General features: G+C 41.0%; 1 long non-coding RNA gene across 1 annotated transcript in view; it reads left to right on the top strand.

Annotated features, from left to right (window-relative positions):
- Nucleotides 1–27,305, top strand: part of LOC139319698 (uncharacterized) — a 126,769-nt gene that overhangs the window by 10,098 nt on the left and 89,366 nt on the right. Inside the window, exons 2-3 of the long non-coding RNA XR_011600642.1 lie at nucleotides 569–734; nucleotides 19,484–20,425. This is a non-coding gene — a long non-coding RNA (uncharacterized lncRNA). The remainder of the gene's footprint in view (nucleotides 1–568; nucleotides 735–19,483; nucleotides 20,426–27,305) is intronic.

Raw genomic sequence — 27,305 nt, 5'->3', positions numbered from 1 at the left:
GTGTCATTATTGATAATCTTAGAGTAGCATTGATCTACTGCCTTGTTCCCTACGTGCCAAAAATTTTCATTAATGAGTTAGCTGGGAGGGGGAAGAGAAAAGTGTGTGTGTGTGTGTGGGGGGGGGAACGAGAGACAAGAAACTAATGCTTACTGAAAAGTAAAAATTATCTCCCATTTTACCCCAGTAGCCATTGGGTTCTTGGGAGCCTTCCTTCTAAGCATATTAGCAATTTGCTGAACCTGCAACGGAGATTAGGCTAGGCTTCTCTCCGCTGGTTTTTAGGAAAATGCCAAAAACAGTTATTTACAGGGGAGTAAGAGGAATTCTCATAATTTAAGCTGTGTGCCAATTTTATACTTTTTACTCTGTTTTCATTGTGCCTGGTTTTCAACAGGATGTTTTATGGCATTCTTATTTTTAATGTGTGTGTGTTTATAAATGTAAATAAATAACACATAGCCTTAGAAGTCCAGTGAGTTCTGTTCTGGATATACAGTATTAGATAAAGAGTTTACCATCAATCCTGTGGAGAATGCCTACAAAGTATTTTTTTTTTCATCCACAGGGGTAAAAGTCTTCAGCAGTTGATTTCACCCTGTTACGTAGCTGATGGTGATAAGAGCCTTGTTCTGCCTTAAAAAAAACAAAACAGCTGAAGTTACTGGCTTGTCCTTTAAGGAAGTAGGGCAAAGCACAGAGGCCCGGTATGGGATAACTGAGAACTTAGACATGTAAGTAGAAGGGGAATTTACCTATTAGGAATAGAATGTTCTGTACATTTTTCTCTGGTGTTTACGCAGATGCTGTGAGCACTCCCACAGCAGAGGAAACCACAATCTTTAATGTGTCAAATTGCTTAGAAACCGACATCTTAATCCATTGGGCTGAATAATATAAGAATGAAAGTCCAGTTCTAAAATCGGAATCATCAGACGTGCAAGGAGAACTATTAAGAGATTTGTGGATTGCAACCAAGTTGGATTAAAAAGATCTGGGGATCCAACCAAGTACCATAGAATCCTTATGTTTCCAGCTATGTTCCACTGAGCCGTTTTGGAAGCCTCACTGGATTTGGGCAAGATTCCTCCTTGGTAGTCTGTGGGTTTGCACAACATGCTATTGATAAGGTAAAATGGATTAGAATGCTTGTTTGTGATTGTGTGGTGAAAACCATCAACAGCATATTGCGTGAACCATCTCTTCCTATTTAGCCATTATAATTGTTTGGGCAAGACATGTTTCGTGAACACAGCAATTGTGTTTGCTTAACTTGGATTAACATGTTTATATGAACCCAATTTTACTGATTCTGATTGTTTCTCTTGGGTATCTTTAGAGCTTTCTCTGTTTCCTCATGCATTGAATGACCTTTTGGGGGATTATGCCATCCTTTTTCAAGAGGGAAGTTTAAGGTTTAGAATTAGGAAGAGTCTGGTAACACCATTTCTGATTAGCATATTTGATTAAAAGGCATAAGCTTTTACCTAAAATTCAACTTGAAGCTTATGTCTTTTGTGGTAAAAAATTGTTAATCAGAAAAGTTTGTATATTTTAATAAAAAGCTTACATATTTTAATGAATGGTGCTAGTTGGAAAAGCTGCTGCCAGACTCCTGATTTTTTCTTTCTCCTATAGACTATCACAGCTCTAATGGTACAGGTTTGTAGAAATACAAACCATTAATTTAAAAAATCCTAAAAGGGCAGAAAAGCCAAGAGGTTCAAAATGGACTGGTACATTGCTTAGTGATCAATGATAGCTTAGTATCTGTTATTAGGTAGGAAGGGTTGAGAGAGAGAGAAGAACCATAATTAATAATGAAAATAATTGATCTGTTTCATTTTGTTGAAGTCTACAATGTTCATAGCCAATAGACATAGATTTGTCTCTTCTTGTTTTACAATACAGCAATATTCAACTTTTGCAAATGGAATGATGTATCTTTACATTTATACATTGCTACTGTCTTTTAAGGAAAATTATGACTATAGAAGTGAAAGGGAGAGGCTAATCCAGTGCCCTATGTCCGAGAGTCAATAAAATTCATTTACTATATCTGATTTTGTTATTTACTTTAGGAGTAAAGCATTTTCTGTCAAGGTCGGGTGCTTTCTTGGAGTTTGCAAGGAATTGTTTTCATCAGAATGTATGCCACAGATTGGGTGGGAGGTGACCCCCTCCCATACAGTTGCCAGTTAAATGTATTCACAAATGTGAAACCAATTTAATAAATGTGTGATTTGTTCATGCACAATCAAATTAAGGGGGTGGGGACAATAGCATCATTATAGATTCAAAAGAACGTGTGCCTAACATCCTATTAACCTGTTCGCTTAACCAAATCAGATCACTTAACTGCATTCACATGACAAGCTAAACCTCATTAATCTTAATTTTGGACTTTTTTTAAAATTTAGAATGCTGTGAGGATCTGGTTCAGAATTTAAAGCCCATCAAGTTTGCTTAATTGAGTAACCAAGTTAAAGCAGGCAGTAGTATTTCATGTCCTGTTAAAGAATGGGTTAGCTTGTCATTTAATCACAGCTGTTCAATTATACAATCTATTTAGGCCTATGGTATGTTCTCGGTGGAGTCCCCAAGGAATCAGAAACTTGTGAGTGCACTGGTAGGGCACGATTCACTCAAATAAATTCTGTATGAGTGTTTTAAAAATAAATAGCCAAGCCAGTTCCGTATATCAGATCAATTTTATATGGGCTTCGCCATGCTTACATCAAAGCCACAATCTCCTCAAACAAACCTTGGCTCTGTGTAGAAGAGGAAGTGTGAAACTTGATTGAAATTCAGAGGGCAGGAAAGAGCCAACCAGCCAACAATCCAGTGAGCATCCTTTTGATTGTCAAATAACAATTTTGGTGCCAAAATCAACTTGGGTGACCAGATGCAAAGATGAACAGAGCTCTTGTTCTTTTAGACTTGTTCCGTTAGGAGGCAGTCATTTTGCATGTTTAATTTGCCATGTGCTATGTGTGTGTATTTGTTTAGGAAGGGAGAATTTGCTGATACTCTTTTTTTTTCTTTTTGCACTTCGTAACAGGTAAAAAGATGCCTCTTGGCTTCCCAAGAAGCAAATGTATTGCTAGGAATATTGTTTTTTTCCTTGAGTTTATAATAAAGATGCTTCTTTTTCATCCTTCCGTCCCTGTTCCCTTGCACATAGATAGGCAGACAATGCTGCACAAAGAAATGTTTCTCTAAACAGTTGCTTTATTATTGCATTGTACTGCATTCAGCCTTTGCTGAAAAGTCCAAAGTATCTAATGGTGCTGAGTGAAGCCTTCTAATTAATGTTGTGAAGACTGAGTGTCTTTTATATTTCTATATTAACTTTTTGTATTTCTAGACTGGCTTTACCTTTATTGATTGATTAGGTTATTCTTTGGCACCCTTAATGACCAATCCCTTAAGGAGTGTCAATTGAGTGTCAGTTGATATTTCTTCAAGGTGCTTTTTCTGTGTTGAATTTGTGGCAGGTTCACGTAATAACAGTTTGGAGCAGAATTATTTTAATGATTCCTCTAAACCGATGGTATCTTTTTAAAAAAAAAATCCTACTCACTGCTATGGTTTTGATAAGGCTGTGTCACAAGCGGAAAAGATAACATGTTTTGCTTCTCAGTTTACGTATTAGTGTTTTAAAAATAGTTTCCCATGTAAGCCGATTTGAAAATGATAAAAGTAGGTGTAAGTACGGTATATTTTGTTTTTTTTAAAATATGCCTGGTCATTTGATCTCAGCAGATGGTGCACTTGGCAGGCTGTGTCTGGACTCTGCAGCGCAGCAGAATCAGATCTGGATAGGAGTTGGATGGGAGACCACTGGAAATCCCAAACTGTAAACTAGACTGGGAAATTGAAAAACCATCCATAAAAAATGCAGTTGCAAACCACATGGTTAGTAGGAGTTGATTCAAAGGAGAATACATATGGTTTACGAATCTGTAGATAAAATTGGGATTTTAGCACATGAATACAGATTTAGTGAGTACATGAATACATGGGAGCAAGTGGCAGTACAGGTAGTCCACAACTTACAACTGTTTATTTAGTGACCATTCGAAGTTACAATGGCGCTGAAAAAAGTGACTTCTGACCATTTTTCACACTTACAACCATTGCAGCATCCCCCTTGGTCACATGATCAAAATTTGGATGCTTGGGCAACTGGTTCATATGACAATTGCAGTGCCCTGGGGTCATGTGATCACCATTTTGTGACCTTCTGACAAGCAAAGTCAAGGGAAGCCAGATTCATTTTACAAACGTGTCGCTAACTTAACAACTGCAGTGATGTAGTAAGAAAGGAGGCAAAATGCACTTAATAACTGCCTTGCTTAGCAACAGAAATGCAGGGCTCTGTTGTGGTTGTAAGTCGAGGATTCCTGTAGCACCTTGTTCTCTGGGGTTAAGAAATATGCAGGCCTGGATCTGGTTTGTATTTGGAAGGAAGGAGATACCAGGTTTGAAACTTCTATTGCTTAATCAGAAGAAGATATTTCAAGTCAATGGTAAATTGCCTGGTATTGTTGCCAAGAAAGTTAAAAGAATGGACCAATGAAGTGATCAGAAGCTGAGTGTGACATATGCTCTCATTTTATAATACCCTATTCATTTTAGGGTTCACCCTGAACAGGAACATAGGAATTATGCATTATACCACAGATCCAAAGCTTTTCCCTAATATTTATACTGGAGTGGACAATGGACTCCACAGTCCGTTAACCTTGAGTATTAGGCATTCATGAAATTTTATTTTGTTATACATTATAATATTTATATAGCCACTTATAGTAACTTATAGCTGGACAATTAACTACAATACTTAATGTCTTTCCCTCCCTGATAATATCATATGTATAATTTTTGACATTGTCATTCTTATGGATGCTGCTGACTAGCAGATAACAAATATAAAATATTTACTATTGGAATAAATTTCTGTATCTTGGTGATGATGTGCACTGGCCTCACACTTCCAAGAAGTTTTCATTTTTTTTTTTGCTTTATAGATTCATACCACTAAAAAGATAATAGCTTAATTGCCTACATTTGGAAACATTTTCAAGCATTGCGTTTATGTGTTCCAAAATGTGTCTTAAATTCAGTGGGCCATTTTCCAAAAACCTGATGTTAAAAAGACAAAAGCAATCCTTCGATTTATAGCAACCATAGTTAGCATGGGACAAATATTTTTAAAATTTCTTTTTGTTTTATGGAAAAACTTCTTTAATAAAAATTAAATGTTAAGAAAATAATTCCTGGCTGTCTTCCATGTGGTACTTTTTTATACACCTGAAGATTGATATTATGTCTCCCCTCAATCTTTTTTTTTTTAAACTCCAGGCTGAATATGTACCAAGTCCTTCAGCCTGCCCCCAAGTCCCTTTATGTGAACCTGTTCTAATCTGTCATGATTCTTCTGAAAAAGTGCTGTACATAAAAATGTAGTGTATGTTTGTTTTTTACAAAAAGACTCAATAAATAAATTAATGGATAGTTAAGACTGCAGAAAGAATAACTGCAACCAGCCTGCCTTCCATAGAAGACCGTGGGTCAAAAGGAGGGCTGAGAAGACATCTGCAGACCCCTCACATCCTGGATATGAACTGTTTCAACGCCTTCCCTTTGGGATGGCACTGTAGGGCATTGAAGGCCAAAAGAATTAGACACATGGACAGTTTGCCCCCCCTCGGACTATCACTCTACTGAACACCTAATTTTCACAGTGCTGTCTAATGTCTATGTAGTATGTCTGTAGTATTACCATTATCCTTACTATCTTCTTTACTACCCCCTCTTGTTGGTATGATGATGATGATCATCATCATTCTGTGGCTTTGCATGTACATGGCAAGCTTCTGCCCTGGAGAAAATTCCTTGTGTGTCTAAACACACTTGGCCAAATAAAGTATTTGATTCTGTCCTGTTCTGTTCTGTTCTGTTCTGTTCTGTTCTGTTCTGTTCTGTGCTCTGCTCTGCTCTGCTCTGCTCTGCTCTGCTCTGCTCTGCTCTGCTCTGCTCTGCTCTGCTCTGCTCTGCTCATCTCATCTCATCTCATAGTAAAAAACCTAATAGGTACTTCTGGCAGTAAAGGGTTCCAAAGAGGGCATCCAGATAAGGGGTTCTGAAGCAGTTCTGGTTATGCCCCTTGCATCTTTAAATACGAAGAGCAAATGAACAAAGATCTCTGAAGCTTTCAGGGGAAAGTTCATTCTTTACCATATAATCGCATTTATTCTCTCTTTGTTTGCTTTGGTTAAGATTCCTCCGCTTGGGCAGACAGAAGCATTTCCTGTGACGGCCTTTCTGTGATAGGAGTCACTGCTGATTTTCTATCTGGAAACCGCTGTTAAAAGTTCTACATTCAAACTATGGCTACTGTGCCCTCCCCTGTCTTTCCAACATTCTTTCCTCCCCATTTATGGTTGTCACACTCCATAAATCTTGGATTTATAAGTGGAATACTCAGATTCATGTGACTGCCTTGGAATGTTGAGTCAACTCTGAGTCAGCACATTAAATATTAGAGCAATGTTAAAACAAATGAAGGCTGTAACATTCTAGGTTTGGTTGAAGGTCTAAAGTTCCATTGTTGTGAGCATCAACTACCCTTTTCTCTCTTGACCTGAAAGAGATCCGATAAACAACGCTAGGATCAACAGTGGTGTTAAGATTGTTCCTTGTGAGCCAAAATGTGTTTTGTCTAGGTGTGCTATGTAGATCCAGATATTGAATTATGATCCAGCCAGGTTTATACTTTAGTCTGTCACACAGGGGTGGCCAATGAACCACGGTTAAATCAAGTCTGGCCTGGTGCAGTGTGCAAATCCAGACTTTGCAACTAGTGAGTTGCCTGAAGTTATATATATTATTGAAAAGAAGGTAAGGTAGAAGGACATGTATTAACAGCGCTGTTCTCCCTATTTCCCGTAGTATTTCTGTGACAATTTATCACTGTAACTTGAATCAACTCCTGGTTTTTTTTATCTTTTACAGTCCAAGAACTTCTAAGATCCCTCTCATTGCAGTCATTAAATAGCTTGATTCTTAGGTATTTCTAAGATCTAGAATTTCATTCTTACTTCCTTAGCCTTCCTTAATTTTTGGAAGGTATGACAGTTTTGTCTTTTAAGTAACCCATCAATGAATTCCTTGTTGCAGTTGTTATTTGACTTTTTAAATATAATTTTTAATTGAAAGTTTTAAAAGCAATAATAAGCATTAATACGAGCTAAATAAAAACAGAAAACACGAAAGAAAGAAATAACTGAAAAAGTTAAAAGTGCAATAAGAAAATTAAAAAGTGAACGATACAAAGAAAGATATAAGGATATAAAGAAATTTGCTTCCGATATTCTTTACAGTAGTTATAAGTACAGCTATATTTTGTCCTTTCTCTTTAAACTTGCATCATGACTCTCTTCTTTTTATAATCTATCCTTTCTAATTGCCAAAACCATAAACCACCAGCTCATTTTTTTTTTAGTTTTACACAAAAAGTCCATCAGAGCTTTGCATCCACCAATAAATAATTAGGTATTGTCCTTTCCCTAATCAAAGAAGTCAGTTTGTCCACTCCATCCAGTTCGCCCCGACTCTACCCCGAATAGAGACTACAGGGTTGTAAAAAGGGAAGGTTTTTTTAAATACAGTAGTTACTTTGGTGATGGCAGTGACTTGTCGTTGCTCTATTCTGGGATGTTTGTCCATGTTCCTTGTCTAGCCTGCAGCTCTGGGGTTTCCTTATGATCTTCCATTCGTGCACTGTACAGTAATTGGCTTAGGCGACAAGAGGAAGAGCTGCAGCCTAGAGAACGCCCTGATAAGAGAAATCAGAGTCCAAAGGAGGCCTGAGAGTGGAGAAATTGCCTCAGAAGGACTCACCCCAATTCTCTAGAAAGTAAAGGCAAGAGAGGGAGGGAAAGAACTTTCAGACTTGCAAAATTTTGTTACTGTAAAACCAGCGTTGGTATTTATGGTTTTAGTTTCCTCTCTGGCATATCTTGAAAAGCTGACAGGTACTAACCCCAAGTGCAGTCCTGCTTAGTTTGTGTTTGTGTTTGTGTTTTTTGTTTTTTTTTTGCTGTTAGCTAAGTCTTCTAGATCCTGCTATGTGGTTGCAGTGTAAATTCACGTTTGCATTGAGCTTTACTGTACATTGACATAAAGACTGATACCAAGACTTGGTTGATAACAGAAAGTTCCTTTTCCAGCTCAGTTCTACGTAAATTCATGTTGGCTTCTGGCAGCTGTTCAAAATCGGTTTGCCACTTATCTAATTTCGTTATGACTTCTACTTGTTCACAAGAATGTTGTTTGCATGGAGGCTAGCTAGTATGATCCTATTTAACCTGCCAGGAAAGAAAATGTCAAACAGATGTTACCAGCTGCTGAAATGTCAGCTTCCTTCAGAAAGGACATGAAGAGCACTATTAGCGAACATACATGGGGGTGTCTTATTATATTTGAGGCCCAAGTTGTTTAGACAGTCTGATGGGTGAGATATTCTGAGCTTCTTTTCATGTTTTTGCACACAAGTGGAATGCAAGAAAAATCCTTTGGTAAATTAGGAAGCAGCTCCTAGATTAGAGTGATCATATGTGTTGTCTCGAGCACATCAGATTGTATGTGTAAGGATCACATAGAACTAAACAGTTGTAAATAAAAGTACATTTGAAGAATGATGGATTGTTAGATTAGATCAGCCTTTCTCAACTGGATTTTTGCTGGACTCTAGAGTTGTAATTGGAAAAAAAATAAACATTATTTTTGAACTGAGATCATTAATATTCTCTCTGGGTGACTGAGACCCAAACAAAGAGGATTGGCTAAGATGACCAAAATAAACAGATCCACAGAAAAAAATACTCTTTTCCAAAGAGCATTGACAATTATTGGATTATTATATGCATATTTTACTGATCATAGCAATGTGCTTTAAGCTATTGATATAGGCTTGAGAGAGAAAATTATTTCAAGAGGTCATCTGGGGAAAAAAGATTTAAAAGGCTGGTTTAGAAGGTAATTTAAATACCATTAAATACAACAGGGCTGCAGTGTTAAGTACCTATCGCTAGATGGATGCAGAGACCACAGTGTGGTGCAGTTGCATTGTCCCTTCTGCCTTCTTCCATCCTCTCTCCATTTTTAAGCCTATTTCATAGACACCTGGAGAAGGGTGCAGTTTGCTGCGCTTGTGAAAGCAGCATAAACTTTGTTGTGATGATATTATAGTCCTTAGGAAATACGGTCTAGTAAATGTTAATAATATACCTACTTAAAATGACAGCCTGTTTCTGTGTGAACTGGTTCAATCAATCTTTAGAAGTGATGTTCTGATACATTAGGGCTACAGTATTATACCTGGGCTTCATTAATCCAGATAATCACCTGGATCATGGGTTCTTAACCTATGTGAGGTTGAGCAGGAAAAAAATGACAACTTCGTTCTCACTAACCTTTGATGGAAATTTGGCATTTCATTCAATAATGTATATAGGCAGCACAGTTACTTATGCCTTTCAATAAATCTCATAAGTCTAAAATGATTATACCCTAAAATAAGGTGTTGCTATTAATTTAATGGGATAATATATTTTTACTGTTATATGTGTTATTTTTTTTAGTATTTTGATAACTGTATTTGAGGATAATTGATGTACTTTGCAATATAGTCCACATACATTTTATTTATGCATTTAAATATATTCCTTATTAAACAGGGGTTCCTTAGATTTTACGATTCTCTTAAGAGGTCCATAGCATAAATAGGTTAAGAACTCCTGACCTAGCGTGACAATTATGTTTTTCTGTATCACTGTTGCCACCTAGTGATTATTTGAATATTTGCAGCTCAGATCTAATAGCCCATGATTTGCCATTTTCAGAGGTTTATTTATTTATTTATTTATTTATTATATTTCTATACCGCCTTTCTCCCGTAGGACTCAAGGCGGTGTACAGTCAAGAAAAATATAGACACACAAACATCATAAAATTGCTAATTAAAATTGTTACTTAGTTTGGTCAATTAAATAAAACCCAGAATTAGATAACATTTAAAAAATCATTTGCATGTTTGTATGTTTAGCCCTGCCTGTTGGAACATCAGGGTCTTGAGGGCACGGCGGAAAGCACGGAGATCAGGGATATTCCGTATCTCCGGGGGCAGTTCATTCCAAAGGGTTGGAGCCCCCACAGAGAAGGCTCTCCCCCTGGGAGTCGCCAGTCGACATAATTTGACTGACGGTACCCTGAGTAGTCCCTCCCTGTGAGAACGAACTGGTCGGTGGGAGGCTATTGGTGGCAAAAGACGGTCTCGTAGGTACCCAGGTCCTAAGCCATGGAGCGCTTTAAAGGTGATAACTAACACCTTGAATCGCACCCGGAAGACCACCGGGAGCCAGTGCAGCTCGCGTAGGAGAGATGTTACATGGGCGTAATGAGCTGCGCCCATAATCACCCGCGCGGCTACGTTCTGGACCAGTTGGAGCCTCCGGGTGCTTTTCAAGGGGAGCCCCATGTAGAGAGCATTACAGTAGTCCATACGGGAGGTAACTAGGGCATGAGTGACCGTGCGCAAGGCGTCCCGATCCAGAAAGGGACGCAACTGGCGGATCAGGCGAACCTGATAAAAGGCACCCCTGGCCACGGCCGTCAAATGATCTTCTAAAGATAACCGTGAATCCAGGAGGACACCCAAGTTGCGGGCCCTCTCTGTGGGGAGCAAGATCTCATCCCCTATTGTCAGTGATGGTACCAGCTGACTATACCGGGACGCCGGAAGCCACAGCCACTCGGTCTTGGAGGGGTTGAGTCTGAGCTTGTTTCTCCCCATCCAGATCCGCACGGCCTCCAGGCAACGGGACATCACAGCAAGGGCATCATTGGGGTGGTCTGGGGTGGAGATGTATAGCTGTGTGTCATCAGCATACTGATGAACACTCACCCCAAAACCACGGATGATCTCACCTAGCGGTTTTACATAAATGTTGAACAGAAGGGGTGAGAGGACTGACCCTTGCGGCACCCCACAAATAAGGTGCCTCGAGGTCGACCTCTGCCCCCCTGCCAACACAAACTGCGAACGGTCAGAGAGGAAGGAGGAGAACCACCGAAGAACAGTGCCCCCTATTCCTAACCCCTCCAGCCGGTGCAGTAAGATACCATGGTCGATGGTATCAAAAGCCGCTGAGAGATCTAATAGGACCAGGATAGAGGAGCAACCTCTGTCCCGAGCCCTCCAGAGATCATCCACCAATGCGACCAATGCCGTTTCTGTGCTGTATCGTGACCTGAAGCCCGACTGGAACGGATCCAGATAGACAACTTCATCCAGGTATCGGGGTAGTTGTCGCGCCACCACACTCTCAACAACCTTCGCAACAAAGCGAAGATTGGAGACTGGACGATAATTTGATAATATAGCCGGGTCCAGGGAAGGCTTCTTGAGGAGGGGCTTCACAACCGCCTTTTTCAAGGCGGCGGGAAAGACACCCTCACTCAGAGAAGCATTTATAATCCCCTGGAGCCAGCCTCGTGTAACCTCCCGGGAGGCCAGTACCAACCAGGAGGGACACGGGTCCAATAAACATGTGGCAGCGTTAAGCTTGCCCAGAATCCTGTCCACGTCCTCAGGAGCCACAGAGTCAAACTCTTCCCAGATAACGCTCTCAAGACCTGCCCCCGTCTCCTCCCCTGGATCTACCCAATCGGAGTCCAGGCCTTCCCGAATCTGAGCGACTTTATCATGCAGGAATTGTACAAAATCCTCAGCTCGACCCTTTAAGGGATCTTCCCGTACCCCCACCTGAAGTAGGGAGCGGGTCACCCTAAACAGCGCAGCTGGGCGGTTCTCTGCAGATGCAATAAGAGCGGAGAAGTAGCTAGACTTCGCCGCTCTTATCGCCACTAGGTAGATCTTAATATAAGATCTCACCTGTGTTCGGTCAGATTCAGATCGGCTTGTCCTCCAATCACTCTCCAGGCGTCTTTTCCGACGCTTCATCTCTCTCAGCTCCTTGGAAAACCAAGGAGCTAGACGAGATCGGCATCGGGTCAGAGGCCGCAAAGGCACGACGCGGTCCAAGGCCCCAGTAGCCGCCCTGTCCCAGGCGACCACCAGGTCCTCAGTCGAGTCGTGAGCCAGAGTCTCAGGAAATGGCCCAAGCTCCATCAGGAACCTTTCGGGGTCCATCAGGCGCCTGGGACGGAACCATTTGGTTGGTTCCGTCTCCCTGCGGTGGGTGGAAGTGACTTGAAAGTCCATGTGAAGGAGAGAATGATCAGACCATGACAAGGGCTTGATGTCTATATCCCCTATTCTTAGATCATTCAGCCACTGATCAGAGATAAAAATCAAGTCCAGAGTGTGATTCCCCAAGTGGGTGGGGCCTTGAACTACCTGGGTCAGGCCCATGGCCGTCATGGAAGCCATGAACTCCCGAGCCGTCTCCGACATCTCACCAGCAGATGGCAGGTTAAAATCCCCCATAACAATAAGTCTGGGGGTTTCCACCGCCACCCCGGCTATAATGTCGAGCAGCTCAGGCAGGACCGCTGTTACGTGGCAGGGACCCAGGTACGCAATCAGTAGGCCCATCTGAATCCCCTGACCCCACTTCACAAGGAGGGACTCACATCCGGCTATCTGAGGAACAGTGGCCTCCCTCGGGCAAAGACTTTCTCTAAAGATTGCTGCCACTCCCCCACCCCTTCCCTGAGCCCTTGGCTGATGGAATGCACGGAAACCTGGCGGGCACATTTCCACAAGGGGAACTCCTCCCTCCTGGCCTAACCAGGTCTCCGTAATCCCTGCCAGGTCAGCACCCCCCTCTGAAATAAGATCATGAATGAGGGGGGCTTTATTTACCACTGACCTGGCATTACATAACATCAGCCGTAGACCCAGGGTCTGAGACTCTGAACAACCCGGGAAACGAGCAGTGCTTTGGGGGTCGGAGTGGACAATCGCTCGTAAACATCGAGTGCGCACTCCCGAAACATAATATGGCCCCCTGCAGCCATCATATCTGCCCCTCCCACTTACTATACTAATGCCCATTGCTTCATCCCCCTGCATCCTTGTCAGATTTCTGTCCCCATCCTCCCCACCATGATTATCAGACCCATTACCCCTTTCAGTGGATTTATGGATCCCCCCAGATCCATTCCCACAATCCCTCCCAGAACCCCTTAAAATAGAACTTAAAGATTTATCTAAAAACCCCCAAAGCCGTCGGTTTTTTGCAAACCACCTCTCAGGGTTCCAAAACCCGTCCTCAAGGGCGGCCCTTGATAACTGAGAGGGCCAGACATGCGAGAGGGGGGAATCTCGCAGTGCAAGGAGCTCCGCAGTTGAATACATCAAAGATAGGAGCGAGTTGAAGGAGATGAAGGATCATTTTCTTCTAAGAGTGTTAGAGATGGTTAAGACAGGTAATTTAAAATAAGGGAGGAAATAGATGTAAAAGGGAGATCAGTAAGTTACAAATGTCAATACATCGGAACATCATCGCCCTCTCACGACGATGGGAAGTCTTGTGGTTGTAGTAAGTCCATCCAAAGGAGGTGGGGGTAGAGGTCTCAAAAGGTCGTCCTCTCACAGCGACCAAACCATTTGAAACAAACAAAGAGAAGGTGGTCTATCTCCCCATAATCCAAGACTCTCGATGTCTGTATCTCCTCCAGTCCTGATACCAGCGATGGCCGAGGATTAGATCAAAAAAGTAAGGCAGAGCCACTGGACAAAGTATTTAGGGTTAAATAATCAGGGTAATCTTGGGGGAACAGGTGGTAAATAAAGCTGCAGATCGATCTAAGATTGCAAGTTAACGCTGAGTGGTCGTAATAGATCTAGATCTGATAAAGGAGAGAGGGACAGTTGAGGGGGAGAGTAAGTCATCATCTCCAGTTTGTAATCCTCAGTCCCTATCCATCACCTTGCTCAGGCTACTTAGTTCAATTAGTTTAATAAGTCCTCAGAGTTTCAAGAAAGAGGAGTGCAACAGATCCCTAGAGGTTGAAGGGATCCTAACATTTATAGCCTTTGCAGCATTGCCCTCTCCTCTATTAACAACAAGGGCTTCCTTGCAGCCTCCTGGTGTTGCCGTCGCCGTCGCTGTCATTAGCGCCATTCCCCTCGCCATTGTAACCCCCCTTGCCATAGACATCATCGCCGCCATGTTGCTACAAGCAGTGCCTATTAGCCCAGGCATCATTATCAACACCCTATCTGGAGTCGCTGTTGCCACCGTCTCGCCAACCATTTCACCAGCTATATTAGACTCAGTGGTTGACCCGGTCATGGCAGCCAGCCATGTTGACATCCTCCCCACCGCCCTCAGTCTTTTTACTGACAAACAGCTGATCTTCGGGCTCGGCTCGGGTTTTATCCTTGGGCTCCATCCACAGCTCTATTGAGCCGAAAATACCTCAGCTTGCTGGGAGGGGGGTCTGTGGATGGTTAATTGACCCCCACACTCTTGAAAATGTCAAAACATCTCCCTCCTAGCCTCGGAGTTTCAGCTCTGAGCTGCCATTTTGTTTTGCAACTGTCAACGGAATAAGGTTGAGGCTGCCTTTTTTATGGTAGGTTTATACAAGACTCTACCCTTAAAGGAAGGGGACACTTAAAGGAACCTTTAAGGAACCCTTAAAGGAAGGGGACGTGGTGGCTCAGTGGCTAAGACACTGAGCTTGTCGATCAAAATGTCGGCAGTTCAGCGGTTTGAATCCCTAGTGCCACATAATGGGGTGAGCTCCCGTTACTTGTCCAGGTTCTACCAACCTAGCAGTTCAAAAGCGTGTAAAAAATGCAAGTAGAAAAATAGGGACCACCTTTGGTGGGAAGGTAACAGCGTTCTGTGCGCCTTTGGCGTTTAGTCATGCCGGCCACATGACCATGGAGACGTCTTCGGACAGCGCTGGCTCTTTGGCTTTGAAACGGAGATGAGCACCGCCCCCTAAAGTTGGGAATGACTAGCACATATGTGCGAGAGGAACCTTTACCTTTATCCTTAAAGGATCATCTATTTTTTAAATCCCCAGAAATGATCTTCTTTCCTTCAGTTATTAATAATGATGCTATCCATTCAGTTGTATCTTGGCAATTCTGTGGACCAACTCCACATTTTCCAATTTTATCCTGCTTCTTTCAATTGTTTTATGCTCTGGCTGGTGTTGGTTTTGATGGTGTCTAGGCACCGCGTTTTTTGGTGACCATGTTTCCTTTTACTACTGATCATTCTGAGCATAACCAAGCATAACTGCCTTTTCCAATGAGTTTGTTCTCATGACATGGCTAAAATAAGTAAGATGGAATTTTGTGATTTTTGCCTTTCAACAATATGTCTAGTTTTATATGCCCCAGTTTATCACCTTTACTACCCAGGGAATGTGCAGGAGCCTTCAACACCACAGCTTAAATGAGTCGCTTTTCCTCCTGTCTAGTTTTTTTCATGGTCCAATTTTCACAACTGTAGGTAACTCTGGGAAACATGATAAAGTGGACTAACCTGAATTTAGTTACCAAGCTGATGTCCTTGGTTTTCCATATTCTCCATTGTGGGTGGAGACAGCAGCCAGCATGGATTGTACCCGCCAGTTCAGATTGATGGACTGAGTCTGTCATAGCTGTTAAGTCCCGCCCTTGTTACTGGGCAGATCCAGCTTTTGACTCAGTCCTTGAGTCTGGACAGGCATGTGGGACTGGTTCTCTGGCTACTTTGGATATTTCCGACTACTTCTAACCCCTTTTTTTCCTTACTTCCCTTCCTCTTACTTCTGGATTTCATTGGTTTGATCTGGACTGTTATTTGGACTACGTTTCTGCTATGGATTTCATACAGTAAGAACTTTGGCCCTCAGTGACTGGCCTAGCTAGTTTCTGAGGGGATTTTCCCTCAGTCCTATACCCCTCCTCTTGGTGTGATTGAGGGATTGTGGAGTCTTGCGCTCCCATAGTGAGGGGGCTGGGGCTATTCATCATTGCTGTGTGATCCAGTTCAACACTTTATTTCTAGACTGCATTTGCTGCTTCAATCAATCCATCTGCAATCCTGAGAAATTCTTGCACGCATTTTGATATCTTCACTGTCAATTGTTATTTCAAATATTTCTGTTCTTTGCAGTGGTCATGAGCTTGGTCTCTTTTGACTGTTCAGGAACAGACCAATTTTTTTACTTTCTTCTTTCATCCTTTTGATCAGAGGTTTCTGAGAGAAGAGCTGCGCCATCAACATATTAAGGATTGTTGATGTTCTTCCTCCAATCTTTACTTCAAATTTTAATTCTTCAGGTTCCAGCTTCCTCACACCGGACTCATTTCTCTAGCGTGAACCAATCAGTGTCTCCATATGGTGTTTGCACAGTGGCTTCCTGATTTGTGACAGTGCGACTGCATCACGTTGACCAGATGTGTTGGCACCTCAGGCTTCTAGAGTGTTCCACAACTTATCATTATCGACACAATGGAAGGCTTTCTTGTAGTCAATAAAGCAGATGTAGATTTTTAAAAATATATTCTTGAGATTTTTCCATGATCCAGCATAGATTTGCAATATGGTCACGAGTGCCATGACTCCTTCTGAAGCCAGCTTGATCATCTGCTACTTACCTTTTGATGGCTGGTGCCAGATGATCTTAAGGAGAATCTTGCCTAGGATGAGAAATCAGGGTAATTTTGCGGTAATTAGAACAATCTTTGGAGTCGCTGTTTTTAGCAAGAGAATGTTCATTTCCAATCCTGCAACCATATGTTCATTTCCCAAATTTTCTAGCACAGGACTGTGATGGTTGTGGTGGTTCTGGCTTTGAGAATTCTGTGAGGATGGTATCAACATTTTGGCCCTTATTGTTTGTCATCAGTTGCCTCATTGTCCATACAACTTCCTGAAGGATGACTGCTTCTTTTTTTGCTTCCCTTTCCTCATCCTGAGGAGGCTGGACCTCTTTATTGCTGGCATACAGCTCTTCCCTATATTCTCGCCATCTGTCCTTGACATCTTGTTGGTCAGGCAGTTCTTTTCCTTGCTTGTTTGTGATGATGCTTTTGTGAGCAGTAAATGGTGTTTGGATCCTTTTGACATGTACAAATGGATTCCTGATGTGGGCCCTTCATGCAGTCCTCTTCTAGCTGCTTGCTATGCTAGTCCTACTAAACTTCATTTTTTTCCCTTGCTGTTCTGTTGGAATCTGCATTCAATCTCCTTTCTTCCTCCCATTTGCTTTTCTTCGTTCAACTATTCTGGTTTAGTTTCATCTGGGAGCCACTTAACATTTTTTTCCTTGTGCTTCTTGTATGTGTGTTCAACTGCTGTTTTAACCATAATTGATTGAACTTGTTGCCACATTACGCTTGTCATCTTCCCAGCAGTATCCGGCAGTTCAAACCCATTTTTCATCTCAATTACAAACGTGGAAGGGATTTGGGTGATATCAAACTTCTTTGGGGGTGTTACCTTTTTTGATGCTGCATAATTTGACTCTGATCTGATTTTACCAACAATTCATAATCTGAACTGCAATCAGTGCCTGGATATGTCTTGACAGCTAGGAACAGAACTGGACCATCAATGGCTGCTCAGGATACAGTCGATCTGATCATGGTGCAGTTTATTCGTTGAGGTCCAAGTATATAAGTGACACTTGTCCTGTTTGAACCAGGAATTTGTGATTCAAAATTGGTTTTCATGGCAAAATGGAACCAAACAATTGCCTGCTTCCATTGTCCAACACTTCCAATGATGCCTGCTTTTGTTCGCCTGCCAACCTTCACATTACAATCACCCAGTATGTAAATAATGTCTTTTTTGGGGCACTTGCTTCAGAGTTTTGTCAGTGCTGGCATTGAAACCCTTTATTTCAAGCTCCGTTGCATTAATTGTTGGGGCGTAGACTTGAACTCCTGGAATTTTGAGGGGCTTTGGCCCAGATTTGTACGGTCATAATGTGATCCACTAACCATTGAGGAGCTTTCCATTTCTTGGGGTGAGTTTCTTGCTTGCAATAAATGCCACTCCATTTATTTTCCTGGTGTCCTATCCCAAAGAATGCTGAATTCTTCACAGTGGAGATAATTGGTTGATTTTCAACCTAGTCATCTCTCATTTGATGATATATCCAGTTTACCCTGGTTTATTCCACGTTGCTATCTGATGTGTCTTCATGCAGTGCAGACTCTTTGGCTGCATTAGGGTTGGGATTCCTAGTGAATTTTCCCCAAGTGCATCATTAATGATTTGACTACTTATTGCAGGTCTTTGCTCTTGTGCAATACAGATACTCCTTGACTTACAACAGTTCATTTAGTGACTGTTCAAAGTGTCTTATGTCCGTTTTTCACATTTAACAACCGTTGCAGCATCTCCATATGATGTGATCAAAATTCAGACGCTTGACAACTGACTCATACTTACGGCGGTTGTTGTGTCCCAGGGTCATGTGAACACTTTTTGCGACTTTTTTACAAGCAAAGTCAACGGGGAAGCCAGATTCACTTAATAACCATCTTACTAACTTAATGATTCGCTTAACAACTGTGGCAAGAAAGGTCATAAAGTGGGGCAAAGTTCACTTAATAAATGTTTCGCTAAGCAACAGAAATTTTGGGCTCAATTGTGGTTGTGAGTCGAAGATTGTACCTTCTGACCTGTAGGTTCTACCATTGGGCAGTATGTCTGATTCATTTGAGAGCCTTTCCATAACAATCTCTTGGCAAGGTTTTTACAAAATAGATCTCCAGGTCTTACCTCAACCTACCCCATTTATCCAGGCTTTGGATTCAATTATTAATAGGCAATATTGAAGTATTTTAAATTTCTGTGCCACTGCAATTAAGATTCATAGAGATAGATTGTATTCTGCTACCCAGGAGCAGCTGAGGGTTTTAAAGGCCTAGCTTTCTGCAAGTGATGTTTCCAGCTCACTCAAACTTCCTTAACTAAGTTTCTTGATTAAGTCTGATTTGGTTGTTCATTCAACATGTTACATCATAAACTTTTTTTTTAGAACTGTATTGCACTGAGTTGGGCTATTGAGACCCATTGAATCACAATGACTAAGTTCACATGAGATGCTGAATCAGATTATGACTTAGCTCAGTATGTAAACCCAGCCATTATGCAGCATATAATGAAACTATTTCAAGGTTTGAAGAGAGATAATAAAAGAACATCATATAATGGAATGGCCTTTTTCTGTTGCTCTACAATCGGTAGCTTTGGCTGTAATGCTTCATCAAATCTGTGTCTTCTGTCAGTTCTACATTTTAGACTTTAAAATCTGCTATGGTCATTGTAGCATTTGAAAAATAGTTTCCGGTAATCAGTGAAAATTATTTTTCAAAGCGGGCTGTAAATAGATCTTCAAACCCCAGATGATATGATATATTTTATCTTTGTGTAGCTGTGGGATTTTTTCCCCCTCCCTTTGTATTTAATTGCGTTTCTTTCCTTTTCAGCTTCAAGAATGGATCAGTTCAGGTTTTTTCTCCTTCCAACTCATGGTGTCATCCTGAACAAAGCATCATCGACTCACACTGAGGAAAAGATTTCGCTCAGGAAATAGCTACATTGTGGTTTCTTAGGCAACTACCTACAAAATCATTTTCAAAAGACAGAAGGCTGTTATAGAAGGCAACACGTTGTACCGAATTACTTCGTTGTTCTTCGTATTTGCTTTGCTTCCCGTCAAAAACATGTTCATTTTTGGCACTTAAAATTCCCTTTAAAATACTTTAAAACTTTAGGATTGGTTGATCATTGGATGAAAAGTTGACCGGAATTTCAGTGAAATCATCAAGACTGAGTGATCCTGCAGGAACAAGAATACATCCTAATCACATTAACTTAATTGGTGAGCAATCCTGAAACAAAAATGACCTGTAATTTAAAACTATTCCACCTGGGCATTTCTTAAACCTGTTTTGTTGATTTTCCCCAATAACAATGCCATGAATAGGAAATTCATTCTAGAATTCTACCACATTTGCAATTCAGAAGTTCATCCTAATCACCATACTAAAACATTTGGCTACAACTTGGGCCTGCTGTTTCTTTTCTGCAACTGGTCACCTATATTATTCATGTACTAAGTCAGCCCATCAGTTATTTAATTTTTTTTCCTCAATCTTTTCCAAACCGAACGGATGGGTTCTTAGACTTATCTTAAAAAGGCATTTGTTGTGGTTCAGGAGTACATGTCACCATGTAATACTGCTCACCCTGGAGATGTATCCAGCTGCGTTGTTGACCTTTATATAAAACAAGTTATGGCAGTCCAGTGGAAGAAGTTTCTTGTTTGTAGTTGGAAGGAGAGATGTCACCGTTTGGAGTATGAAGAATAATAATTTTAAACTCTGAAGATAGCCGTCAGTTTTGGTCATCTTGTAAACAAACTCACAGTAAGTCTTTAAAATGTTTTTCCTTAGAATTGCAAGCTAGGAAGAAAAACTGTTTCCCAATACAGTAAAAACTAAAAGAATGGCGTGCTTGAGAAAAGATGTATTTATGAAGAGCAGTTCATTACTTGGAATTCGTTGTCTAAATGGTATGCTGCAGGTTATTAATTAAATTTATAAGGCTTCTCAACTCAGTGGGATTGTTAGCACTTAGATTGCTTGGGATTTTCTGCTTGATTTCTGTCTTCTACTACAACTTCCCTCAGTGTGATGCTTCCAGATATATTGGCCCTGTTCTGCTTAGCATCCCCAGTTAGCATGTCTAATAGAATTCATCATGCAAACTGGGAGTTCTGAAGTTTCAGACCCAGCATATTTGGGGGAAGGCCTTGATAATCAGTTCATTTTGAATAGAGATGTACAATGGTATCTTGGTATTCATCCTTAATTGGTCCTGGGAGGCATGATGAGTATCAAAAACGATAGGTACCAAACAATTTTTTCCCATAAGGAATAATGTAGTCAGTCATAAGGCAGCCAACACCGACAAGTTCTAGCTTGTGCATTGAGTACCAAACAAACGATGAATACTGGCTCAAAATGTTCATGTCAGACTGCATTGAGTACCAGATTTGATGAGTTTCAAAGCAGTTGAGTACCAAGATACCACTATATTTTTGCCTTATAGAAAGCCAATGCTGTCTTTTCCCAATGCTTTCATTCTCTTGCAGACAAAGACAACCAGGATTCTTTTTAAACCTCTTCTGCCAAAGTCAGAACTCCAAAATGAAGAAAAATGTGTATTCTCAGCTGCTTTAGGTTTACCAGAAAAGAATTCTACCAAAACCGTTGTTGCTATTATTACACAATACCGTAGGAGTCAAAAGAGAGAAAGCTGCTAATAATAAGGGTAGGCGGGAATTGTGCTGGGGTCAAACCCCATTGCCAATCCTGATTTTATAAAGACCAGAATACCAGCTGAAGCTCTATAAGATGCCGGGTGAGAAGATTTTATGCTTTCTCTTGGTTTAGTATCATTGCTTTGTGTTCAAGGCTAAATAGCTGGAATTTTTCTCCTGTCAAGTCGAACACCGGAGGGTGTCAGCATTTTATGTAAGATTCAGATAAAATTTGGTATTTTGGGAATTGCCATCTGTGCTCTTTTTATATAAGGAAGGTTTGCTGCCAAGACTTGTGTACAATCTTGTTAGGATTCAGCCTTGGTGGCGGGGGGGGGGAGGGATTTGTTTGAAAAATAATGATATGGCTATGTGATTGTAATATCTAAGCGAATTGCAGTACAAAGTTTGCTATTATTTGTATCCGTCTCCTCTTTTAGCACCTTCAGCATTGCTCCTAAATATTTTCGGAGAATCTTAGAAACCCATAGGAAAAGAGCTGAGCTGGGTTTATACTGTAGTGCAGGTAGTCCTCAACTTACAACACTTTGTTTAGTGACTGTTCAAAGTTACAATGGCATGGAAAAAAGGGACTTAAGCCCTTTTTCACGCTTATCATCATTGTGGCATCCCCAAGGTCATGTGATCAAAATTCCTGATGCTTGGCAACTTATATTTATGATGGTTGCAGTGTCCCCGGGATCATGTGATCACCTTTTACAACCTTCTGACAAAATCATTGGGAAAGCCAGATTCACTTAATAACCGTGTTACAGCCTTGACAACTGCAGTGATTCACTTAACAACTGTGGCAAGAAACAGTGTAAAATGGGGCATGATTCACTTGACAATTGTCTCGCTTGGCAACAGAAAGTTTGGGCTCCATTGTAAGGAAGTCCATAAGTCAAGGGCTACCTATATAGCAAAACCCAAAACCTAAAAAAAGAATATACTGGTGATTTGTACCTTATTTTTCCTTGTTGTCTGTTGAAGGACAAGGAACTCTTACTTGTTCTTACCTGGATATTATTTGCTTCAGAGGCTCTTACCTGCATGCCCTGAATTTCAGAGATGGGGTGAAAGATCTTTTTATGGCTTAAAGGTAAAGGTTCCCCTCGTTTCTAACTCTAGGGGGCAGTGCTCATCTCCCTTTCAAAGCAAAAGAGCCAGCGCCGTCTCCGTGGTCATGTGGCCGGCATGACTCAACGCCAAAGGCACAAGGAACACTGTTACCTTCCCACCAAAGGTGGTCCCTATTTTTCTACTTGCATTTTTTACATGCTTTCGAACTGCTAGGTTGGCAGAAGCTGGGGCAAGTCATGGGAGCTCACCCTGTTACGCGGCACTAGGGATTTGAACCGCTGAACTGCCGACCTTTTGATCGACAAGCTCAGCGTCTTAGCCACTGAGCCACCGTGTCCCTTTTTTTGTGGCTTACTTGCTTGGAAATATCTTTATAAGAATTTGATACAAGCCATACTGGATTAGAGATAGGCTTGATTGAAATTTTGAGTAATTTGGAGAACTGGCAAATACCACCTCTGGCTGGCCCCAAAGTGGGGAGGGAATGGGGATTTTGCAGTATCCTTCCCCTGGAGTGTGGAGGGAATGGGGATTTTGCAGTATCCTACCCCTGGAGTGGGGAGGGAATGGAGATTTTGCAGTATCCTTCCCCTGCCATGCCCACCAAACCACGCCCACAGAACCGGTAGTAAAAAAATTTGGATTTCACCACTGGTTTGAAGTTAAAAGATTAGCTTTTAACTTCAAACCATTGCTAACTTTGTTGTTCATGAATTTGTCCCTCTTTTGACTAATTAAAGTTGATTATTATGGCTATACATTTAGTCATCTGGCATCTTCTGTACTGTGTTTTAAGTGCCAGTTTAAGGTATTTTATTTTGTTTGAAAAGAGAGCCTTGCTGGTAGATTATTTTGACTTTGTTCTTTGAGAATTGTTATGAGAGTTTAATTACTCCTCTTGTACATTGGTGCTTTCATTATTTTTGTTTTGCTACTCTTGCTTGATTTTTTTTAAATCTGGTAGACTGAATTCTGTTTGTTATGGGGGAGGGGAAACTAATCAAATTTAAAAAGTAGAATAGAAACTCTTGTTTCTAAGCCCCTCTATATGCATTGCGTTGCATCCAGAGAAAGGTCTCACAGTTATTTGAGAATTGGTTCACGGAATTCAGTGGTTCTTACTTTTGAGCAGAATAATGTGCTTGGATCCATTTCTATTAATGCAACACCATTTTTAATCTAATTCTTCATTGCAAGAACAAAATAATGCAAAAATATAAGCCCTGGAAGCAGAATAAATTATGGAGAACATGCAAATGTAAATCTACATTTATAGAACGTCTTGCCAGGGAAATTGGCCAAGAAACATCCTTACTTACCTTCTATTGGCTGGTGAAAAAACCACTTAGTTTTCTCACCGTTTGGCTGCTTGCCATGCTAATGCTCATAAACATTTATTTAATGCAGTTTTCTATGGATCTTTTAAAACACAGTGTTTTATTTGGGAGAAGGAAAGGGCTTTTTAAGAGGTATACTTTATGGAAGCACTGATTTATTTCTCTTGTGTAGAAACTTGGCTGATACCTCAATGTAACAATAAAAACATTAATAATTATTCTGATGTGCCGGTAGGCCAGGCCAGTTTATAGAAGGCGCAAAGCAAATAATGTTTGTGCAATTAATCGTCCTTGTTCTGCACTCCACTCCACTTCAACTGATGTCAGTTTTCCATTTGAGCTGAGCTTCTGGCACATGGTGAAAAGCTGTAAAAAAGAGAGATGGAATTAAAAAATCAAATGCCACAGTATGGTAAGAGCTCACATCCACTCTGCCCTTTAATTGGCACCTCCAGTTTAACTGTAAGTGATTAGTTGCTAAATTACTTATAAGCAAGTTTCTGATAGATAAAATGAGGGTTTTTTAAAAAAATTTTAAAAAATCAATGCTGGGCCCCTTTAAGAAAGAAGAAAATATGTGTTGCAATGTGTCACATATATAATTTATGCTCTTTGGTTTCTCGTAGCAGCAAGTGAGTGGGTGGGTAGGGGAAACATATCCTTGGGAGGAAGGGAGCTGTTAAATCATTCGGCTGGTTTAATGATTCAGCCGCTTGGCGACTTGTTGAAAGTGTTCTGCGTGCTCGTTTCAACTTACAAGAAATCAATACCGTATGCATGAGTAAACCATCTTGACACAAGAGGATGTTTAAGATATAGTTCTGTGTACTTTCCCTCTTAAACAGAAGCAGGGCTAGCCTTCTGGAAAAGGAAACACATGTCATCACAGCTGTCTTGCTCGCTCTTTTTTTCTGTTGTAGTCAAACTGAGGATGGCCTGTTGAATAGAGCAGGATTGAGACACATGAACCCTCCAGATGTAGCTGGGCTACAGCTCCAAAGTAACCTCAGCTCTGGTCAAGGATGAAGGATGTTGAATCTCAGCAACATCTGGAACTTTGCCAGTTTCTCCCACCCTCTCCTCTTCCTTGAAAAGAGCTTTAGTTGGACTAAAGGGGTTGTAAGTTCTCAGAGTAGTTGAGAAAATAGAGATATTTTCTGGATGTATAACTTTAAATGGCTGGCTAGGACTTAACCTGTTGAATTGCTGATGTGACTTGGCAGAGGGGGAAATCTATGGTAGATTGCTGGTGGAGTCCTTGGGTTCACCGTTTTTAAAAATGTTAGTGGGTGATGAGAAAGAGGTTTCTCTGCCAGAAACTGCGAAGCCAGCAGCTAGTTAGTACTGACTCAATTTCTGCATGTTGGCTAGGACTTCCATTCCATTTTTGGAGGGCACCAAGCTGCACAAAGTGATAAAAATAATGCTATATGGATAGTATTCATTCAATCATCAGTCATAAGATAAATGTTCCCCCTCCCCCAGGCAATTATCTATTTATATCATTTTTCCCTGTACAGGTAGTCCTCACTTACTGAACACAATTGGGACCGGTAACTCCATCACTAAATGGCACAGTCATTAAGTGAAATGTCATATTTTTGCAAATGACTGCACTGACTTCAATGTCAGTTTGGACTGTGGTTGTTAAGTAAATCACTTAGAGGTTTTTAAGTGGGACATCTTGTGACAGTGAACTCTTGATTTCCCACAGCAAGTCCCCGCTGACTTTTATTTCTGGGCAACTCTTGTATATCTGTGAACAAGTTTCAATTCTTGGAAAATCTTCATGATGAAATTAAATCGAAATTGGCCTGCATTTACAGCCCTTTCCAGTGTCTTGTAGTCATGTGATTACCATTTACAACATTTTTGCTGAAACTCTGCATTTACTTCTGGTTTCCAGCGAAAGTCATTCATGGTGAACAATGGGTTCATTAAATGACCATGCCATTCACTTCACAAAAGTAAAATCAGGTCAGTCACATGATGACCTGCTTTATGACCACATCATGACTTACAACCATAATCACTAGGCTCAATAACAATCATAAGTCAAAACTATCTGTATAAGAGGGTATTGTTGGAGCATAAAACTGGGCTGGATCAGTGACTGATCTAGTCAACGTTCTTTGACCATGTACTAAGCATGGCTTAGCATTATTCATAAGTGAAATATCTACCTTACAGACATAAGTAAAGTATCTACCTTAAATAGTAAACTATAGCTAGGTGTGTCTAAATCTCTCAGGATGTTAGTTTTTGAGTCAAGCTTCATTCCTGGTAAATTTATAGACATGAGAAATAAGCAATCAACATAAATTATACTAGGATACTAAATAAAACAATGTAAATCGTAAGATACAAGCAACAAAGTTGGAGTCATAAAAAGATAAGGAGATTTGTTGTTTGTTGCGAAGTCGTGTCCGACCCATCACAACCCCATGGACAACGTTCCTCCAGGCCTTCCTGTCCTCTACCATCCTCTGGAGTCCAATTAAGCTCATGCCGACTGCTTCAGTGGCTCCATCCAGCCACCTCGTTCTCTGCCGTCCCCTTCTTCTTTTGCTCTCAGTCTTTCCCAGCATTAGGCTCTTCTCCAGGGAGTCCTTCCTTCTCATCAGGTGGCCAAAGGATTTGAGTTTCCTCTTCAGGATCTGGCCTTCTAAGGAGCAGTCAGGGTTGATCTCCTCTAGGACTGACCGGTTGGATCGTCTTGCAGTCCAAGGGACTTGCAGGAGTCTTCTCCAGCACCAGAGTTCAAAGGTCTCAGTTCTTTGGCGCTCAGCCTTTCTTATGGTAAAAATAATAAAGATAGGTAATAGAAAAGATGAGAAAAATAATACCAATACAAATAGTTTGACAATGTTGTGGGAATTAGTTGTTTAGCAGAGTGATGGCATTGGGAGGGGGGGGGAACTCCTTGTGTCTAGTTGTTTTGGCATGCAATGCCTTGTAGCATTGTCTTGAAGGAAGAAGTTGAAACAGCTTATGTCCGAGATGCGAGGGGTCTGTAGATATATTTTCCCAGCCCTTTTTCTGGCTTGTGTAGTATACAGGTATTATATTATATTATACTTTATAAAATGCCACTGGGCTGCCTTCTGGGGTGTCTTTCAAATTTGGCATATAGCCTTGGGATTTCCTGGTGGTCTCCTAGCAAATTACTAACCAATTCTGCTCAGCCTTATGAGATTAACTGAGGGTAACCCAACAGAGATAAAGGAATGGCTCCGTTTTGTAGATGTGGCTTTATATCTGGAGTCTACACAGGAATTGATTCTTCCTGTCTTGGTTTGCATGACATGTTGGATGAGGTTAAGAAAATCTAATCAAATCAGGCTGTGATGATAAGACATTAGGCTGTCCCATAACCTGACCATAATTCAGGCTGAGATAAGATGCTCAGCCAACTATGGCATTGATGTATGGGGCTGTGTGGATATAGTCTCTTTCATGCAGTAGTCAAGCGTGCGTCTATGGAAACTCTCATATTGAAATGGGTAGAAGAACATTATTTTCATGTTCCTCAACTCCTGGTATTCACATACAGGTAGTCTTCGA

The sequence above is a fragment of the Pituophis catenifer genome, unplaced genomic scaffold (genome assembly GCF_029215685.1).
Source record: "Pituophis catenifer annectens isolate HBS135680 unplaced genomic scaffold, rPitCat1.0.hap2 SCAF_7, whole genome shotgun sequence".
NCBI classification, from domain to species: Eukaryota; Metazoa; Chordata; class Lepidosauria; order Squamata; family Colubridae; genus Pituophis; species Pituophis catenifer.
This window is presented reverse-complemented; position numbering and strand designations above follow the sequence as displayed.